The sequence below is a fragment of the Patella vulgata genome, chromosome 3 (assembly GCF_932274485.2).
Source record: "Patella vulgata chromosome 3, xgPatVulg1.2, whole genome shotgun sequence".
NCBI lineage: Eukaryota > Metazoa > Mollusca > Gastropoda > Patellidae > Patella > Patella vulgata.
Window position 1 is genome coordinate 73,886,207 of NC_065881.2, and position 15,355 is coordinate 73,901,561.

General features: G+C 32.1%; 1 protein-coding gene across 1 annotated transcript in view; it reads right to left on the reverse strand.

Annotated features, from left to right (window-relative positions):
* LOC126815995 (nuclear hormone receptor HR96) overlaps positions 1-15,130 on the reverse strand; it is a 206,375-nt gene extending 191,245 nt beyond the window's left edge. The window contains exon 1 of the mRNA XM_050542101.1: positions 15,036-15,130. The gene's annotated coding sequence lies outside the window, so the exon portion shown is untranslated. The remainder of the gene's footprint in view (positions 1-15,035) is intronic.
* Between the last annotated feature and the right edge of the window lie 225 nt (positions 15,131-15,355).

The following is a 15,355-nucleotide window of genomic DNA, read 5'->3' on the forward strand; positions in this document are numbered from 1 at the left end:
TTAATGTGCATTGTGATTAAACATGTTTTCATATAAAGGATCCACTATCATAAAGACTATTGTAATTTTTATTAAGTATAAAAAAATACCCAAAACTGAAACCAAACCAAATAGGAAAACCAATCAACACACCCAAAAACCTAGTTACTTTAGTAACAGATTCTTATCGGACTCTGTCCGTTATCCGTTACTGGCTGATGCTACATGTATAGACAACTAATATGAAAATAAGGCTTTTTACCCATCTCGGTTCTAAGGCTATTACCATCTATTTTTCACGATGGTTCTTCTTTGTTCAGCAAAAGAAATCATTTCTTGCGACATCCGACACAAATTTATAATAATCCAACACTATTTTCATGTAGAATTTAGTGATCCAAAAACACAAAAACTCATGCCTGCGCTTAGCCAATATTCCACATTTTGGAATGGAATGTTATTAACTGATCTTATGTAATAGTTTCTTATATATGTTGAATACATAAACTTTAGTGTCAATATTGACAGTTTTGTCCGTTACTTGAAGTACAGCAAGAATTTTCATTTAGAGTAATATTCAATTCCTAAATTTGGAATGTTGGCTGAGCGCAGCTATGAACCCATAATTGCGGGTCATTTTAAACGAAATCTATCTGTGTTTTTGAATTGCTAAATTATACATGAAAATAGTGTTGGATGATTATAAATTTGTGTCGGATGTGGCAAGAAATGAATCTTTTTGGTGAACAAAGAAGAATCAAGGTGAAAAATAGAAGGTAAGGATTCGAAAATAGCCTTAGAACCGAGGTGGGTGAAAAGCCTTTTTTTATATTAGTTGTCTATAGCATCAGATAGTAACGGATAGCAGACAGAGTCTTATAAGAATCCGAATAGCGGACAGAGTCCTATAAGAATCCGTTACTAAAGTAACTATCGGAAACCCTCCACACTTTGATTATATAAAACAGCATTAGGCTATAAATAATGAGGTCACATATTATTTTAGGGGCTTCTCTGAAATTATACTGCTGCACTGCTGTCTACTGATCTAATTCGAATTATAGCGAATTCTCTGAATATTAAAGGAGCTAAATCGCTAACATTTGGGACCTAAAAATTGACAAAAGTAGGTCACAACACATATAATACTGTAGCATGAATGTATATAAACTGATTTACATTCAATGGTTTCCGTATTTACTCCAATTTCAAATCAGTTATGTTCGGCGAAATAAGTCAGCAGTCTCAAGCGAGTGCAAATTTCTAGCGTCTGGTTATTCCAGTCTACATACGTCGTTTGATTTGGAGCAATGTGTCTAGCCTTGTCCATCGAGTCTCTTGATACAACTGGGGCTGAAGCGCATTATGGTACACGATTCGTGTACCAATGGTAAAATGTTTATTTTGTCTTAAATATTGGATATCAAAAGCCCATCTTTTTCCGGTAAGATCACAACATGAATGTTAATTTGACAAATAAATCGTGTTTTCAATGTTGAAGATTTTGGATGATATTGAGTTAGAGACTTAGCTACTTTAAACTGTAAGGTTTCACTGTAACACAGTTGCGACTTGCAAGTCATGTTGACCCCTGTTTCAGTGAACAGCTCTTCTGCGATATCACCGTGGTGGAAGCGGATGTTAAACAAACTATTTCACACAGCTTAACAACGATTCTTCGATTTATATAAACCAATTTGGAAAATTACAACTAGTATATTTTGTAGGCAGAAACAAAACTAAACAACATTGTATTCATGAATGCAAAACTAAACAACATTGTATTCATGAATGCAGAGACGACAAGTAAAGGTAATAAAATAGACGAGGAGTGCCTTATGCTTTAGAAATCCAATGTAATACATCATAAAATTTACAGGTTTTTTTTTTATTACATAACAAATGTCCCTTGAAGCTTTGATTTTTATCATATTAAGAGACAAAATGTAGGTCAGCATTCGATGTAGATCTGGGTGACATTTATTACTTGTTAAAAAACTGCACACAATTTTCATGTAGCGCTTCATAAAGTTGAAATGCAGAAGATATAGCATACATGTACAAGTTAACTGTCAAGTTATCTCAACGAAGTACGGCTTCCTTATAAATTCTACAGGGAATAAAACCTTATATATGTAACTCATTTAATATGTACATACTTTCTTTTCTTTCTAAAACAAAAGCATTTAAATAAATAGTCATGAAATGAAATGGTGTTAAATGTCCTACAGTTCTGCTCTGAACTGGGCTAATGAAGACAGGCATACACCATACAGTGTGCTATGAGGGAAATTTTGCCCAGATAACGGCACTACGTCCTACTCTTATATCGAATTCCAACTGTCAAGGGATCTTTTATGTGTATGCCAATGTGTACATTGGACTTGATTTTCCATCCCATCCGAATGACTAGACAGCTGTCCTTGTCAGGCCCTTAAATAAATTGACAAGCACATATAATATACATGTTTGTATCAAGGTCATACTTGATCTGAACAGACTTCCAGGAAACAATAGTTTAGTTTTTTGGTATGAAAATCGTTCAAATATTCGATTCATAATTAATCACAATGTTAAAATCTGAGGATAATAAAATATACGTACATCAAGAGACCGGGTCTGTATCCATTTTTTGACTTGTATTAAATTTGAAATCTAATGCGGTTGTTTGTTCATTATTTCAGATGTAATATATGCTATTGTATTACTCACACTCACAATAATCACATACATATACAAAGACTGTGTGTGTTGACAATAATTCATGTTCACATTGCCAAATAAAATTCAGCAAATTTTAATACGGTCATCTGCTACTTTTTGCAGAGTCATTCGCGAAATTCCTCTTGACCATTTTAATTTTATGGAATTTCACCAGGTAGCAAATATTCTCCATTTTACCTGAAATATTTTAATCCAAACCTTTCCTTTCAAAATAAGAATATGGATTATTTGCAGCACCATTACCTGAACAATTCTCACTGAGAAAACAAAAATAGACTATGGCTAATACATGCTCTTCTTCATAAGTATGTAAGATGTGTGGACTTGAATATATCAAAATTCATACCAAATTATTCTTTTTTTTCTATTAGAAATGGTAATCTGACTTAATTAAAATTAATCAGTTTCAAACTATCTTTTTTTCTATTAAATTAATCAGTTTCAAACTGTCTTTCTTTTTTAACTCAACAAACTCTCAAATGAGCATCAAGTCAAGCGATACTGTACACGTACATGTACATAAAAGCAAATGAAACAAAATAGTTATTTCAAAAGAACTAAAACTGAAGAAGTCTTTAAAATTAGGAGGAAGCATCTAAACCTATTTCTCTTAACTAAATTTTCATACGTTTTCTAGACATCTAGCAGACATAATTACTTTAACATGAAGATCTATGGGCAACTGCTCTGTTGCATCAATTTCGAGTTCAGAAATAAACATTTCCCAGTTTTCCCATTTTATTTCGATTTATCTTTTTATATCATTCGCTGTAACTGTGATAAAAGTACATATGGGATTGTTTGCATCACAACCATACATTAACATTGAACCCATACGAAGAAAAGGAGTCGTCATTTGCTGAACCAATACTACCCTTTATGAAATGATGAGCCAAGGCTTCCAATATCACATTGATGAAAATGAATGTGTTAGATCAATATGCCTGCATTTTTTTTCCTGACATCCTGTTTGAAAAACACTCTTAATAAATATATGTTCATGTGGTACATGTACCATACCTACAACTATGTAATATTTAATAATACTCAGTATTTACAACAAAATATTTGTTATGTACATGTGTTACCATATCTGACAAATCTGTATCCAAACACTAGTACACTAGGCTTTGAACTTAATTATAATTACAAGTTTATTACATGTGTATCTACACACATATCACAAGATCCGGGAGAACAGTTCAGTTTATTGATAATGTGGCTACAAACAGCACAAATTGTCATAGCAAAAACTGTGTCTAAAAGAGGTTGGGTAAAATAAATTTGATTTCAAGAATTTTGTATAAAGTGGCAAAATAAATTAATATTGGTAGTGCTGCAATAGGATTAGGAATCCTATATACATGTAGACACAGCACCCTCTATAATGCATTAAGAAAATAACATGCTCGGACAACAATTTACATACATGTCACTTCATTTCCTTTGGATGAAGATCCTAAAGTTTCTATTTTCACATGCATGTACATGTACACCATATGGAATTGTATCCGATGTTAACTCTGGTTACTACTTCTATCAGGGTCCCAACTTTATAATTAATGATACGAGATGTGTGATCCTCATACAAAAATACCCTTAATATACTACTCACTGAGTCATACATAATTCTTTAACAACAGTTATTGACTAACCATGTGTAAACAATAACCAAGCAGATGAATAAATACTGTATCCTGTACTATTTGCAACACAAACACAAAAAATAATTTTAAAATACACACATATAGTTGATTGTAAAACTTTACCCAAATATCAACATCTGAAAGTGGTTTTAGACACAGCGTGAAAAGTTTGCTCGTATTGGTTAAAAGATGTTAAAAGCAGGTTAGATTAATTTTCTTATCTCAAACGCCGCAAACTACAAACGATAAAATCTGAATAAATATGGAGATATTTACCACTTTATGCTAATGGCCCCTTCACCTTTAAGTTCCTGCCTTGAAATAAACCTCTCAGTGGGATTACTTCCCTTAGAAATAAGGTAATTTCTAATAATTAAAGGATTAGTGAAGACCATTAAGATATAAATAGTAAGAGTTGTTCTGGGAGTCAGAGAGTGCCCCTGGACAATAACCCCAGGCTTCAGACTACTGTATTTGATAACATTTCAGTAAAACATCGTAAACATTTACAGTGGTTTTACTGGTTTTAGACATTATTGTTCTGTATGGATTTTCATAATGATAATACCCTCAATATCTTCAACTAAATAGAATATAAATATCTCTAATTAAGTGCATGGTAAATGACGTTCAGCTAAATGAAACCCCCTTCTCTCTCTTCAGTTAATATTGAAAGCTTAAACAGATTGTCTATTTGCTTTAGGATTAATATGGTTGACCAGTGATCCCTCAACAATAGGATGTATCACAATAGGTTTTATCTGTTTCAATAATTCAAACCATTATTACCTTTTGTTCATGACCTGTGCAACCTTTTCATAATTTGATAATATGTATCTGAAAATAATTCAACTGTACATTATACTTGATAAATTTCCAAGAATTAAAAATACAGCAGCAAGATAGATAACACTAATACCAACTATATCACATATTTCACCAGTCCTGAAAGTCTGTCCCTTATTAGATACCGTCTCAATTACAATATTCTAGTCTTCGCACACACATAATTCATCGACAGAGCTCACCAGTATCTTCAAGAATGACTACAAGAATATAGACTAACAAGTCAATTGAGTAAGTATTGAGGAGTTAAGCAGTGCTGACGAAGGTTCAGGATATCTGTACAGCCAAACTGTGGAATGATCTTTCTCTGGGGATAGAACAAATTAAAGAAATGGGTTCAAATCCAAATGTAAGATTATTCTCTTTAAAACAGCCTACAACTAACCACTCATGAGCAGGAAACTTGATAAGTTATATATCATAAATGAATAATTTATTACTATTTACATACTTAATAAGGAGCAGTGAAATAGAAGATCATCAATAATGATATTAAGTGTATCCACTCACAAAATTGGTTATGAAATTTATTCAATACACATAAACCTGAACAAAATATAATATGTCCTAACATAGTACCTTTAAATATGGGAGATAGAGAGAGAGAGAGAGTGGGGTGGTTTAACGTCCAATTTTATTTCCATAATTTGTTTGCTTGTAGGAGTCTTAAGCAGAGGGAGGAAATCGGAGGACCCGGATAAAACCCAATAGGTTAGACAAGCAATTCTACTCTTTCCTAGCAGGGAATCGAAACCATGCCATTTGACTCAATGACAGACCTTATGATGTAACGCGTAGCCTGCGAGTTAACCATTCGGCCACCCAACTCTGCTACTGTAGTGAGGATGCCAGGGTTGCCTAATATACTTTCTAGAACAGAGGACACTTTTAATCTTAATTAGTGATCAATAACAATTTGTGTTCTCCAATATCAATCTACTAAAAAAAAAAAACACCATCTCATCAGTGTGAAATTGCATTAATAAATAAATGACTTTAAAATTATAAATAAATCCATATACATGAATTTTCACTGACAAAATAAAATAATTGTTGGGCTAAACAAAGATGCAATCACCGTCTCAGATTTTTGACCCAACAATATTTAGTTTTGTCATGAGAAAGGAAATTAAATTTAGTTTAATGTCCTGCTTTTTTGCAACGACCAGGCTACGCTAAATGAAGACAAGTCAATCAGAAAGGATCATCATCTACATTTATTGCAATATCATAATGACGATGAATCAGGATGTGCATTCTCTGTACACACTAACATTGGACTACCAGAATATTTCATTAATAGATTAAGAGAAATTATACACTAATGTATCATTACTATAGTGTCATTGAAAAGCTAAATTGATACATTACGTACCATGTTCAATGTGTAAATGTACTCGCAGCTCTAGAGACTATAGTGGCGGCTACAACAATAACTCATCACTTTGATTTCAAAGTAAATAATAATTGAACAAATATGTCACTAACAATTCACATCCCTTAGGTAAATCACGAATGGCTGAGACTTGGAACACTGGAGCCAATAATCAATAAAATGAAATAAAAAGAAAAGAGCTCTAAAGATGAAGAACAGTAAACATCGAAGGGACAATAATCCCACACATATCGTACACATACAGTATGTTGTAAATCAACAAAAAAAATAATTTAAATCAAGGTTGTATGTAAATCATTCTTTGGGTTATTTTTCCATGTAGAGTACTCTACATGTGCAAGTAAATGCTCTCAATTCTGATTTTAAATATTGACTGAATTAACAATTTGAATTAAATTATCATTTTTCATGGTTACAAGAATAATCTGTTGATCGGTATTGATTTAAATTATTAGATTTCTATCCACCATTATTCATTAATAACAATAATGCAAAAAGGACTTAAAAAGAATAATTACAGTACAATGCTTTTATAGTTATAGCTAATAGTTAGTGATGGAAAACCAAAAAATGCATAAAAATAATCAAAAACAATTACCAACACACCAGGTCCAGTTTCATAAAGCACATCATGGTGACCATGTAGTTATGTATACAGGCAACTTTTTAGGCAATTCATTAAAGTGACACCACTCACCAGTACTCAAGTTAATCAAATATGAAGATTGTAAGCTATCAGAAACTGAACTATCAAATTAAGAATATATATGGATATATAATCAACCCTGTAAAATCCCAAGTTTGTACAGCAATGCATCAGTACACAAGAAACAAAATGAGACCAGGAGTAGATTTTTGGTGGACTGTCTCTTTAAAGTCCGTACAGTTCAACATAATTATAGATTGTTAAAGTGGTGACCAGCTTCAACCAGCTGTTGGACATCCATTATAAGATCGTCATTGTGATAAAAATAAATCTATATCTAAACTCATAGTGTGGATTATTCACACTTAAATAAGTATATTAAATACCTTATTCAAATTCGCCTCCGACATTTAAATTTAAACTAGATCTAAGACAGGTAAAATCCCCACGAAACATTTAAATGAAAAATAAAAACAAATTTGTGGATTTGGTATGATTCAATTTCATCTTTAACAGACATTTATATGTATGTATTTATTACAACAGATATCAAACAACATACAGTATGAGGTCAAAATTATCATTGCATCATGTCCTTTATTCCAACTAGGGGGCCTCAATCAATATGGCAACAGGCGCATTTCAACACCCTCACAGAATGAGGTACATGAACATTACAATAATAATTTATTAATAGGTCCCCCAAATGGGAGGGAGTACCCTAAGATAAATCTACTCCTTGTGTAGAAATGTGAAACTGAACTCTCTTTGATTTACATGTAATAACTTTACAATTTAGCAATATTAATAAAACCTTAGAAATTAGATTTGTTTGTCTGCAGGGAATATCGTTTCACTTTGTAAACAAATTGGTCTACAGTATATTGTAGGCTTCCCAAAGTTAATAATGTCATTGTGACACAATATTGCAATGCTCATACAATGTAGTAAAGGAAATGTTATTTACAGTTAAGTACGGTACTCATTACATGTATAATGTACAATATTGAAATTACAATTTACATCATCATTCATCAGAATCATAGGTACCAGTAAATGGAGTCCAGACATTCAAAACAAAATTAAGACTTGTGTAATAAAGTTCCAGATAACTTATAAATCAGTATTAAATTGTGACACACAATCTGTATAAACCAAACTGAAAAAAAGACATGGTGGGGTGTGCACCTGGACAAAGAGTTGGTGTAGCTTCACAATGACAAACATGGATGTATTAGGTTAATGAATTGAAATAGGTTTTAACTTTAACACACTATTGACTATTGATCTGTACCTTCTGCACCGACTGGGCTAATGAAGACAGTGTATTAGATTAGGAGTTGAGGAAGATAACACCCCCCACCCCACCCCCCGTTTTCTACCCATCAAGCAATGATATTTACATAGTTTTGGTCCATATTCTGTAAAAAAACCTTTTACAATCCAAATCATATCTGGTCCCATATGATATATACGGTAATAATATGGACATGTCTAGTTTTGTTTCATTGTAAATGATTGGGTTCAATGTTTGGATTTGTTTTGAAAAAGTTGAACAAAAATACATCTGTACTTCCTTTCACACTTATCTTTAATGTAAATTAATCAGCAAAATTATTCAAAATGGCAAATAAGATGGCTTTTCTGAACTTACTAAATTAGTGGGTTATTATCTGATGTTATGTATTTGTCTTGGAGAAACCATCAATCTGTGATAGAAGGAAGCCAGAACCAGAGCATCAATAATTACTTTAAATTTTGATTGTCTCAATGTTTCAGGACTGGTGTTAATAACGTGAATAACAATGCCAATTTAATAATATTCTAAATAGACTATAACAAAGTTGAACATTGAACCCTTCTTCCCTCTCAAATCCTTTTCAGATGAATTCAAATAAAAATACAAGTAACAAATGTTTGATTTAAATGGCACATTCATAAAACAATTCAACATTGACTTTCAAAATCACAAGCTATGAAGTTTAAACAAAATAAATGGCAATTTACTTGAGGTGCAACATATTGAACAAATCAAAGGTAATAAATCAGCACGTATTAAGAAATTCAGAAATATGAAATAGTTTAATTTGATGCTTTGAATGTAAATATTAGTACTCGAAGAATCAGCTTAAAGTAAAATATTTCTGATTACTGATGTACAAGTGGCAGCCATTATAATCAAGGTGAAATATTGTCATGGTAATTGAAGATGATTTAAAGACTCTTAATTGATCTACATGTAGTAAAGAGCCAATCAATCTGTATCTTAACTGAAATTGTTTGAATGTATCAATTGCAATATACCCATGAGACTAGCAGTTATTGGCCCCTCTAATTAAAAATGGCCTTTTTATGCCCCTATTAATTAAAGTGTGTCTGTCTGGTCAGTAGCCATTACGACAGATCATAACATCTGTAACAATCATCTTTGAACAATAAATGTCTGTTCATTTCAATGACATGGATCCCGGATATTTTTGGAAGTTGAGGACTCAAAAACTCCCTGGAAAATGTGATTTGTCATTCTGATTGATATATATACATGTATATATATATATATATTTTTTTGTTTTTTTTTGCTTAATTGGTTTTGTGAAGGTGTGACACCCTGGTTCCGACTCTGAATCAAAAACTCTCTGGAAAATGTGATTTGTCATTCTGATTGATATTTTTTTTTTTAACTTAGTTGGTTTTGTGAAGGTGTGACACCCTGGTTCCGACTCTGAATCTATGTACGCTTGATACCTTCTGCCTACTGTAGTCCTACATTAAACAACCCTATGGTACATTAAAATAACAAGACCTCAACAAAACGGCTATGTGATTTTTGCCAAATAAATGACAAACACATGTAGTACTGAGCGTTAAAAAGATGGTAAACATACACTGTCCAATACACTATACCTGTTACTACCAGTGTCGTTGTTACATTATAAAGGGATCAAGTCAATAGAGATAATGGTTTGGGGTTTTTTTTATGGTAGGGAGTGCAGGCATATAAGAAAATACATAGACATTGCTCTTCGGCGGCCAAACCCTGGTCACTACTTACAGCTAATGTATTTTTTTTGTTTTCACGCCATTCTTCATTACTATCATTACAGAATCAAAAAATATCAATAATTCATCTAGCAGGCTGAATATTATCCATAGATGTGAATCATTTAATAATAGACAGATGCACAGACAGCCATTTATCATTCATTTAATGACATCATCATCAATAATATTGAAAACGTAATGACTTTATACATGTAGGCTACATGGACAAGGCCAAGCTGCAACTGATTACCATTTAATGTAGAATCGTTCCTGCCAACTTCTATATATGGTAGTTTGAATGATTTTTACCATCTGACCTTATGTTCACAAAATCTCAAATTTTGTGTATGGATTCCCATGTGACCATTTAATAACATTAACAGAACACAAACAGAAATTTGCAGCTCATCATAGCTTTGTAAATACTTAACGCAATTGAACCATTTTTGAGATGATATTCCATTAGACATCTAACTTTGACAATAATTCAGTTTACAGGAGATTAAAAATCCTTCAAATGATGTTCTGTGACCTTTAACTTTATTAATCAAGATACAGGAAACGATTTACATTCATTTTTAATACAATGGCCACCAATAAGGGTAAAAAAGTTATTTTTAACTGTGAGGTTACTGAATAACAAAACTCCATTTACAGGTACAATATTCCACATGTCATGTCAAACGGTGATGTCATATTCTTAGGCAGTGTTGAATGGAAACCATGTTTCTTGTCACTACCCTTGGGACAATCCAATGAGGGTGTGAGGCAAACACACCACAATGCATATTTTTCAACACAAAGTGTACAAACCAACACAAACCATCATTTTCATTCCTACTCTACCCCGAAATCAGGTTAATTTATACTCCCAGGTATTACATGGCAAATTTATCATATAAATGAATGAAAAAATGAGCTAAAATGCAAAAGACTTCCAAAAACTTGAATGCCATCACCAAATAACAGTTGGTTTGACCAACATTTCCTACTATATTAATTAACAAAAGAACTAAATTAACTTTTTGATTGAACAAGCAATTGGCCCGCAATATTCAACATTAAATGTTTTACTTGATGCATTATATCAGCAACCATTTTGCAGATTTCAATAAAAATTCTCCTATTGCACAAAGTCAGTATATAGGAAGTCATTTCAAATTTCAAAATAAAATCTGACCATAACTTTTCAGAGATATAGCATGACTAAAATTGTTATCTGCAGAAAAAAACTTATTTGAGAAATCGGCAACCAAGTTTAAGTACACATATTTCATTAGAACAAATTACGCAGATCTGTTCAATTGATTTATTTTATTTTAATAAAATGACTTTTCATAAATCTATGTATATATTCTATGTACTTCTTATCTACATGTATCATAAATTATGCAATATTTGGCATATTTTATTTCTTTGACTGTAACTTTGATCGACATAATAGTTATTCAAAGTTTTACTATTATTTTGTGTTGGCTGCTTGTCCAACTTATTTAGTGATCTAAACTGTTTTAAAGTCATTTTATTTGAAAATCTTCAAAAAAATTGACAAACAATGACGTATTGATCAATAATATTAGTGATAAACCCACGAGAACAGATACCTGAGGCATCAGCTCAGTGCGTATGCCTGTTGACCTGCCCTGGAGGATTGCTCCTTTCTGATTGGAAACTTCAACCATTGACCTTAGCGACCAACCAATCAAATAACACATGCGTAAAACAACTTCATTAGGTAACCAAGAATTCTGTGTGTGAAATACCTTTTGTTTTTAGATTTATATTAATAGTTTTAGTGGAAATAGGGCAAAATGGCTGTGAACGCATCATCCAACAACATTTATTGTTATATCGGTCTGTATTAAACATGGCAACAGACCACACCGGTAATTTTTGTTTAACCGGTAAATATATAGAAACAAGACATTACGAGCTAATTATTTATAAAATAATTGTTAAAAATGACAGAAACATTCAAATAAAACTTCCAAATAATGCGGCCGAAAATAGACCTTCCGATCCTAAGAGCGCAGGTGACAAGAAATATAGTTCCAATTCAACACCGACTTATCTAGAGAGCATACACAATAAATACTACCAGTGTAGACTGGAATAACCAGGCACTACAGATTTCCACTCGACTGACACTTCTCGCATATTTCGCCGAACATAACTAATTTGAAATTAGAGTAAAAACAGAAATGATAGAATGTAAATCAGTTTATATAAATTCATACATTATTATCATTGCAACCCATTTGTGTCCAATTTCTGGGTCCCAAATATCAGCGATTTAACTCCTTTAAATTCGATGGCATACATTTACTATTTTCACACATCAATGGATTACTATTACAGAGACAGCATATAATCTTTGCGTCATCTTGGTTTGTCCTTACAATGGAGTGCTGCAATTTGTGAATCTGATAAGGTTCATGGAGGAAAGATAATTTAATGTCTTGTCACATGAACTGAATCCCTTAAGATTAGTATTAGATAACATAGAAGGTAACAGGTAGACGTTAAATCTGGGAGGATATTGATATTTTATGTATAAATACCTGTCTATGTCTATAACAGAATATGAATAAATTTACTGAAGTGTTAAAAAAAAGATATCAAATGATTCTATTAACACGCAAAATCGTGGGTTAAGAGAAAAATCTATAGAGCTTTCTTATCAACAAGTGCTTCCATAGATCATACTATACATGTATTTTGCACATGACAAAACATTAAACTTAGAGGAAAAATTCCAGGTTTATAAAAAAGATTTTTTTTTAATTATTACATAAAGCTGAAAAATTAAAGAAGAAATTCAGCAGAAGACCAATAAACATTTACATGTACACATAGCTTATTCGAATATAACAAAAACAATGGCTTTAAATTATTCTTTTTATGGTAAATTGGCTTCAAATTATTCTTTTTATAGTAAATTAAACAATTAAAATATAAGGGAGCTCAAACTTAACCTCTCTGATTTAAGACAAAATAAAGCATTGATTTGGGTTGATCCCAATGCATAAATTTGAATAGATTTAATAGTGATGGGACAAGCTCTAAATCGAGAATTTTATTTTTTACCCAAATCAAAAAGGATTAGATTCAAGTTTTGTTTTGTCATTTCTGGATAAAAATGAGTTATCCTTCAGTTGTTAACAATTACAAACAAATAAAGATGATGAAATGAAATTAATAGACAGTACTGTGAACTTTACATTGCTGTAACTATATTAGGATTCATACTATAATAATTGTTTACGTTCTGAAAGTATTTATTTGCCATTTATTCTGTAATACCGGGCCCTTTAATTACAGACTATCTAGTTCAGGGGTTACCGCTTGCTTATTACTGACAACTATTCAAAAGTAAATTTGACCCCACCTTGTTTAGTTACGCAATAAAAAAAACCCCACTCAACAAAGGGTGGATTTTTTAATGCGTTTTTTTTTTTATATTATTGTGTTTTAGTTCAATTAATATTAGCCCATTAATATTAACTTTATAAATCATAACTGAATCAACAAACTTACCCCTGGGTAGACGAAATTTACCTGCTGATCAGGGGAGTTTACCCCAGGTTGGGAACCCTTGTTGTACATGTAGTTTTAAGTCATGCAAATGGAAACAATGTGAATTAAGTGTTGTTTCAAAGATTTTTTTTATTAAAGTGGGGAGTTATTTAAATCAAAATCTGCTTGTACTTTGTATTATTTAAAGTGAAATACCTGTATTTACAAAGCTGTAAAATAAATGGTTGAGGGGATATGTGGTGTCTCACGGAAAATAAATATCCACTACACCGTACACAGTGGAAATATATATATTCTTGAATAAATAATGTTTGAAATATTGATGCAATGCAAATATGTCAAATATGAATAATACATGTTTCATTGCTGTTTAGAACAACATTTTTTTTTTCTTTCTAGCAATTGCTATGCTAGAGAAGTTATCTTCATGACATTTTGTCAGCATATAGGGCCTACCGTATGAATACGAATCTTTTGATCAGATAAATCAAACTAATACACCAGGACTGGGATACATATTGATAAGTTACATATAGAGTAAACATGAAATATTGCTTCAGGCTTTAAAGTTTGTTTTGGTTGACTTATCCTTAATGTAAAAATGGGTCAATTTTTATCGGAATGAACAATTGTTCCTTACACAGTTACATCCTTCTCACTCTGTAGGCTACCGTAGGCTTCTAAAAAAAATGTGATGATTGGAGGTTTGCTATATATCCGTGTTATTCACTTATTGAAAACAATAATATCTTTAAGGCAAAGCTTTACTTCAAAATACTTTGTTGTGAAATGCGACCGGCTGAGTCACTGACTGATTGTGAGCAGCTGATGATAGCAGACGATTTTCCACGTTCCTTTGATTGACAATCACAACAATATTGCGACTCATTGAAACATTATCCGTTTTTCGTGACAAAGAAACTGTATAAATCGGCATGGTTCTTTATTCTACATATCAATGAAATTGACGTAATGTTATACTGCCAATAGCAGGCTTAGCAGCTATCATACCAATAAAGGCTTTCTTCATTCATGGTACTCACTCGGTCTACAGGGCCGAGAACGACTCTCTCTCTCTCCTCTTCAATTATAATGCATCGCTTGCCAACGCATCACTAATTTTAGACAATAACAGTAACAACCGCCCTATAACAAATACATGGACAGATAGATAAATTCAATACTGTTTAGATGAAATAAATGTTAATTTTCTACATACCTTTTCAGCGAAGATATAGCCGAAACAAGCAATCTATTCACAGAAGTGATGCTTATTTCCAATAACATGAGTTTTCCGCCATCAACATGTGCGCGTGAAAGCCGTGCAATTTGATTGGTTAATTTTATCTACGTTATTGTAATAAGTAATGACTGATAAAATTTGTGTATTGTATATATTTTGATTTTAGATAATAACTGACACCATTCAGTACTCTTTATTTGTCAAAATCATGGAGAAATAAATAATTTATGAATAGAGGTAATCGGGGCTAATTTCCAAGTCGTTCATTGATTGGTCTAGATCTCTCCCAAGGTCAT